Genomic DNA, 7,785 nt, shown 5'->3' with positions numbered 1-7,785 from the left:
AGCCCTAGAGTGCATCATGAGCATGCTGAAGAGGAGCAGTTGCTCGGTGAGACAGTGGATGAGTCTCACAGGGACCCTTTCATCACTGGCCCTGTTCGTCGAGCTAGGGAGACTCCACCTCCGCCCTCTTCAATTCCATCTTGCAGCTCATTGGGACAAGGGTTCGACTCTCGAAGCAGTCTCTATCTCAATCACCCAAGAGATGAAGACCACTCTCTTGTGGTGGAAGAACAATCTCCTTCTCAGGGAGGGCCTATCGTTGGCTATTCAGACCCCCAATCTTCATCTCTTCTCAGATGCATCGGACTCGGGCTGGGGTGCGACCTTGAACGGACGGGAATGCTCGGGAACGTGGAACGAGGAACAGGGAATGCTCCACATCAACTGCAAGGAGCTACTAGCAGTTCATTTAGCCCTGCTGAACTTCAAGTCCCTCCTGCTAGGCAAAGTGGTGGAGGTGAACTCAGACAACACCACAGCCTTGGCTTACATCTCCAAGCAAGGAGGGACCCATTCGAGGAGCCTATACGAGATCGCAAGGGACCTCCTCATTTGGTCAAGAGGTCTAAACCTCACTTTGGTCACGAGGTTCATTCAGGGCAATATGAACGTCTCAGCAGATCGCCTAAGCAGAAGGAACCAGGTCATCCCCACGGAATGGACCCTCCACAAGTGTGTGTGCAACAGACTTTGGACCTTGTGGGGTCAACCTACCATAGATCTGTTTGCCACCTCCATAACCAAGAGACTTCCGCTGTACTGTTCCCCAGTTCCAGACCCTGCAGCAGTTCATGTGGATGCTTTTCTACTGAACTGGTCCCATCTCGACCTTTACGCATTCCCACCGTTCAAGATAATAAACAAAGTTCTGCAGAAATTCATCTCGCACGAAGGGACACGGCTGACGCTGGTTGCTCCCCTTTGGCCTGCAAGAGAATGGTTCACAGAGGTACTTCAATGGCTAGTCGACATCCCCAGGACTCTACCTCTAAGAGTGGACCTTCTACGTCAACCTCACGTAGACAGGTTGCACCCAAACCTCCACGCTCTTCGACTGACTGCCTTCAGACTGTCGAAAGATTCGCTAGAGCTAGAGGCTTTTCGAAGGAGGCAGCCAGTGCGATTGCCAGAGCAAGAAGGGTTTCCACTCGTAGAGTCTACCAATCTAAGTGGGAAGTCTTCCGGAGCTGGTGTAGAGCCAATTCAATATCCTCTACCAATACCTCTGTGACCCAAATAGCTGACTTCCTTTTACATCTTAGGAATGAGAGATCCCTTTCAGCCCCTACGATTAAAGGGTATAGGAGTATGTTGGCTTCAGTTCTCCGCCACAGAGGTTTGGACCTTTCTTCCAACAAGGACCTTCAAGACATCCTTAAGTCTTTTGAGACGTCTAAAGAGCGTCGTCTTTCCACTCCAGGCTGGAACCTAGACGTAGTCTTAAGGTTCCTTATGTCACCTAGGTTCGAACCTCTCCAGTCAGCTTCCTTCAAGGACCTTACCCTCAAGACTCTTTTTCTCGTCTGCCTTGCAACAGCTAAGAGAGTCAGTGAGGTTCATGCCTTCAGCAAGAACATTGGTTTCACGACCGAATCTGCAACATGTTCTTTTCAGCTCGGATTCCTAGCAAAGAACGAACTTCCTTCACGTCCTTGGCCTAGATCGTTTGAAATACCTAGCCTCTCCAACATGGTAGGTAACGAACTAGAGAGAGTTCTTTGCCCTGTCAGAGCTCTCAAGTATTATCTTAAGAGGTCTAAACCTATTCGAGGACAGTCAGAAGCCTTATGGTGTGCCATCAAGAAACCGTCGAGGCCCATGTCCAAGAACGGGGTTTCGTATTATATAAGGCTTCTGATTAGAGAAGCCCATTCTCACTTAAAGGAGGAAGACCTTGCATTGCTGAAGGTAAGGACCCACGAAGTAAGAGCCGTAGCTACTTCGATGGCCTTTAATAAAAACCGTTCTCTGCAGAGCATAATGGATGCAACCTACTGGAGGAGCAAGTCAGTGTTTGCATCATTTTATCTTAAAGATGTCCAGTCTCTTTACGAGAACTGCTACACCCTGGGACCATTCGTAGCAGCGAGTGCAGTAGTAGGTGAGGGCTCAGCCACTACATTCCCTTAATCCCATAACCTTTTTTAACCTTTCTCTTGAATGCTTTTATTGTTGTTTTTATGGTTGTTACGGTAGGCTAAGAAGCCTTCCGCATCCTTTTGATTTGGCGGGTGGTCGATTCATTCTTGAGAAGCGCCTGGGTTAGAGGTTGTGTAGAGGTCCTTTAGTAGGGGTTGCAACCCTATATACTTTAGCACCTTTGAGTTGATTCAGCCTCCAAGAGGAACGCTGCGCTCAGTAAGGAAGACGAACTTAAAAAAGAGGCAGAGTAACGGTTCAATTCGACTTCCTTACCAGGTACTTATTATTTCATTGTTATTTGAGATAACTGTTATATGAAATATGGGATACTTAGCTATCCTTTAATCTTGTACACTGGTTTTCACCCACCCCCCTGGGTGTGAATCAGCTACATGATTATCGGGTAAGTTTAATATTGAAAAATGTTATTTTTATTAGTAAAATAAATTTTTGAATATACTTACCCGATAATCATGATTTAATCGACCCTCCCTTCCTCCCCATAGAGAACCAGTGGACCGAGGAAAAATTGAGGAGGTGTCAACAAGAAGTACTATAGTACCTGGCCACAGGTGGCGCTGGTAAGTACACCCCCTTCTAGTATTGTGATAGCTGGCGTATCCCTCCATAGAATTCTGTCGGGCAACGGAGTTGACAGCTACATGATTATCGGGTAAGTATATTCAAAAATTTATTTTACTAATAAAAATAACATTTTTCCTGCATTCTCCTCATCTCTGATTGAAGGGTAAGGTCTACCGCATTTATTCACTTTCCAGGAAGACCAGGAAGGAGAAGAACCTTGCCTTGATTTTTCTTCAGCTTGCCGTATGCCAGCCACTGGGGAGGACTGCCACTTTACAATCCTCACAGGGGAATGACCGCATGCTGTCATGACCTTTGCAAGGACACAAAGAATGGGGATCTATGGAGCTTCTAATCATGAAAGTGCCACACTTGCAACCTGATACACCTGGGAAGGACCGAATACCCACATATGGTTTCTCCTTTATACTAGTCACACAGCAATCTGAAAAGATAAAGTATAATTATACAGTAGCCAAGTTTGTCATACTGAGAGTATGTCTACTACTCCACGGCTGTGGCCAAAGTGGGACTATGAACACCTCGTTATAAATTTTAACAGCAGAGTTTCTGCTTTCACTGAAATCATACACCTAATAAAAATCGGTTTGTATTCTGTAGGAACAAAAACAATTAAGACAGCTGAAAGAGAAAAAGGATGCACTGGAAACTAAATTTACTGGTTATGTATAATTAAGAGATAAAATAGAAGACTAAAATGTAATTAAGAAAATAAACTGAAAAGCTGGAAAAATGCATATGAAAGTAAACCTACTTTTTGAAAAATAATTTATTAAAATAATAAGAAATCTGTATTTACAGAGAAACAGACTAAAATTAGATTTGGTTCCTTTTTTACATATTACAACTGGCCGTTTTATTCATAGGCTCTCTATTTACAGAGAAACCTAAACTAAAATTAGATTTGCTCTTTATTTTATATTACAACTGTCCCTTTTATTAATAAGCTCAGATTCCCAAATGTATTCAACAAGAAACTTGATAACAATATTATATCCAACAATTTTTCAATTTTACACAAAAGTAAAAAAATATATATCTAAACTTCCCTAACATAAATTTTTTCTATACATTTGCAAGCGGAGCTTGGTTGACAAGCTAAACTAAGAGGATTAATATTGGGTTTGTATGAATAGCACTCCAGTCTTCCTTATACCTCATGAACTGCACATACTCCTATGCTAATGACCCCTACAGTTTGCCATCGAGCAAGTAGTATTTCTTTTTTGTCCCCAAAAGATTTAGGGAGGAAAGGATACATAAAACATTTTTGGAATTAAGAAATAAGAGAACTACTCTCTTCAAGTATGCTTCTAATGACCTAACTTGACTAAGAGACACTTCTAGAGTTCTTTCCATCCTAGCATCTAGAGAAATTTGGAGTCAAAATTAGCTCTAAAAGCTGGTAATGGAGAAAGAATGGCTTCTTCTGCATTATTATCTACATTTCTGGAGAATGCTTTTAACTAGTAAAGCCTCTTGGCTCAATCAAGGGCTAATGAAAGGAGGGTCTTTTAGAGATGTTCTCTCAACTAGCAGACTCTATGGGCTTAAACTGAGGATATTGACAGGAACATAAAAACTGTCCTAATACCAGGAGATACAATTCAACTTAGAATCTGATATCTTTAATGACTGTATTGTTGGCATTATTTAAATCTGTGTTGTAGTACTGAAGCCAATATAAATCTGTAACTCTTGTTAGATGGAATACAGGATCCTTTGGCACATCTGAGGAAACAAATAAATAAAAATGATTTTGTCTACTGAGGAGTGTAGAGAGAAAGAGAAGGGAGAGACTTCTCTTGGTAGCACTTATGGAATGTATGGAGGATTTCAAAAACTCTTTGGCTTTGAGCATACTGTGGTAAGACTCAAACATGATTATTTGAAGCATCAGATTTTGTTGTATTATATGCCAATGCAGTTATTTGCAAAGATCCCTCTTTGTAGGTAGGCTCTGAAGTAGATCAACTAGTAGAGGGTCCAAAAGTCTGTGAATCCCCCTTAAATGCCAGAAAAGATCCATGAGTTATCCTTGCATATCTTCGACATCTAAACTTGTAGCCCATGCACCTGATCATGGCAAAAGGAGGTGACACCTAAAGATCTACGCTTAACCAATCTTGCTGCATAGCATCCATTGTCTTGGCTTAAGGGTTTGGTGCTGAACAAACTGTCTTCTTTCACTACACATAAGTGGCAATTGTTCTATAACTGTTGCACATTTGAGGATGAAAAGAGCTTCGGTGGGAAAGATTAGATTCTTATTACTCAACTGATTCATCAACATGTTCATCTTCCTGGCAACAAACTGCAACATCACAGTAATATTTCAGGCTTCTGACCAGCATAGAAGTTCCTGAGCTAACAGAAATAGGGGTTTGATGTCTGCTGCAGCTACCTTTAATGTTAGGAGGCGACAATGCATAATATTAATAAATTAAGCTCCCCGGGGTGCATAAACTCTAGGCGCTAGAAACAATCTCCTTACATACTCTGAGCGAAGCCCATTCACATTAGTAGCTACTAGGAAGATATTGAAAAAAGTACTATCACAGAGCAAAGGTAATGCAGACTACAGCATACTGATCCCATGGAAAATCATACTTGTAAAGTGATCAGTATGAGCATGATTCTTCAAAGGAAAATACAGTATGCAAATAGAGAGACCCTTCCTTCAAAAATTATTCATAAGGTTCAGAACTTACCTAAAATAGAATACTTCTTGCCCACACTAAAGTGTGACATACATGAACAAGAGAACTACAATCTATCATTTGAGAAGCCAAAATTGAGATACAGTACTTTCAAATCTGATGTCACAATGTCCCGACATGAAAATTCGAGAGAGTGCTATCTGCTCACACTAGGTTAACCACATGCTTTACTCTCCAAAATCATCTTCAGATACATTAAAATCATGTATTACTTTGTTTTGCAAACAAAGATTAATTACAATGAAGCATAATCAAGCTTAACTGCTAAAGCTCAAAGTTAGCCTGTTCTAATTTGCCCCCCCACCCTCTCTCTCTCTCTCTTTTTTTTTTTCTTTTTTATATAGGTGATGCTTGAGGCATGCCTACCTCACACTCCCTGAGGTCACTTACCCTAGCGATATTTACAATTTTCAAATGTCTAGCCATTTGGGCTATACACCCTACAGTCCAACAAGGCCAATCACCACCAAAGTGCAAATAAAGGAAAACCCTGCAGATAAACTTAGAAGGGGTTGGACAACAAAACGGAAGACAGGGAATGTGATTGGAGGTAAAGAAGAATATAAAGTAAGCATAGCTAGGGGCCCAATGAACACTGCAATGATCCTTATGCAATACCTTCAGAACACTGCGGGAGATGTAGTGATGACACTAACCAACCCCCATGGGAAATGCCTAGCCATGCTTTCTACCGAAGAATTAAAAAAATCCTGAAAAATAATCCTTTACATTTCTACTTTGGAGAAAGCACTATCAATTTACACTCACAATAACACTCAAACTCTAAAGAAGGACCAGGAAATTATCTAAAGTATAAGTAGGGGATATTCTAGACAAGAGGGCAAAAATGGATCCCCAGAATGAATAAGAATTATATTAATCTCACCCAACCTCCGATCCTATTTTTAGCTGAAAACATTAAATCTTTGCCTCAACAGACGAAGCGTTCCCTATGCTAAACTAACTTATACCTGTTTCTACAGGTATAAAATAAATTTTTGAATATACTTACCCGGTGATTATATAAGCTGCAACTCTGTTGCTCGACAGAAAACTCTACGTTAAAAATCCGCCAGCGATCGCAATGCAGGTAGGGGGTGTACTTCAACAGCGCCATCTGTCGTGCAGGTACTCAGTACTCAATGTAAACACAGAACTCAATATTCTCCTCGGTCCACTGGGTCTCTATTGGGGAGGAAGGGAGGGTCCTTTAATATATAATCACCGGGTAAGTATATTCAAAAATTTATTTTATTATAAAAATAACATTTTTCAATATTAAACTTAGCCGGTGATTATATAAGCTGATTCACACCCAGGGGGGTGGGTAGAGACCAGCAATAATTGTTTACATTATTATGAGCTAAGGATTTTTTTATTTAATTTTAGCAGTTATTCAAAATAACAAACATAAAATAAATAAGTACCTGGTAAGGAAGTCGACTTGAACAATTACTCTGCCTTTTTAAGTACGTCTTCCTTACGGAGCCTCGCGATCCTCTTAGGATGCTGAGCGACCCCTAGGATCTGAAGTATCAAGGGTTGCAACCCATACAACAGGACCTCATCAAAACCTCTAATCTAGGCGCTTCTCAAGAAATGACTTTGACTACCCGCCAAATCAAGTAGGATGCGAAAGGCTTCTTAGCCTTCCGGACAACCCAAAAACAATAATAAAACATTTCAAGAGAAAGATTAAAAAGGTTATGGAATTAGGGAATTGTAGTGGTTGAGCCCTCACCCACTACTGCACTCGTTGCTACGAATGTTCCCAGAGTGTAGCAGTTCTCGTAAAGAGACTGGACATTCTTAAGATAAAAAGACGCGAACACTGATTTGCTTTTCCAATAGGTTGCGTCGAATATACTTTGCAGAGATCTAATTTGTTTAAAGGCCACGGAAGTTGCGACAGCTCTAACTTCGTGTGTCCTTACCTTCAGCAAAGCTTGGTCTTCCTCATTCAGATGGGAATGAGCTTCTCGTATTAACAGTCTGATAAAATAGGATAAAGCATTCTTTGACATAGGCAAAGATGGTTTCTTAACTGAACACCATAAAGCTTCAGACGGGCCTCGTAAAGGTTTAGTTCGTTTTAAATAGAACTTAAGAGCTCTTACAGGACATAAGACTCGTTCTAGTTCATTTCCAACCATACGATAAGTTTGGAATATCGAACGATATTGGCCAAGGCCGAGAAGGCAGCTCGTTTTTGGCTAGAAAACCAAGTTGTAGAACATGTAGCCGTTTCGGATGAGAATCCGATGTTCTTGCTGAAGGCATGAATCTCACTGACTCTTTTAGCTGTGGCTAAGCATAC

The sequence above is a fragment of the Palaemon carinicauda genome, chromosome 31 (assembly GCF_036898095.1).
Source record: "Palaemon carinicauda isolate YSFRI2023 chromosome 31, ASM3689809v2, whole genome shotgun sequence".
Lineage (NCBI taxonomy): Eukaryota > Metazoa > Arthropoda > Malacostraca > Decapoda > Palaemonidae > Palaemon > Palaemon carinicauda.
The sequence above is the reverse complement of the archived record's forward strand: the minus strand, read 5'-3'. Positions refer to the sequence as shown.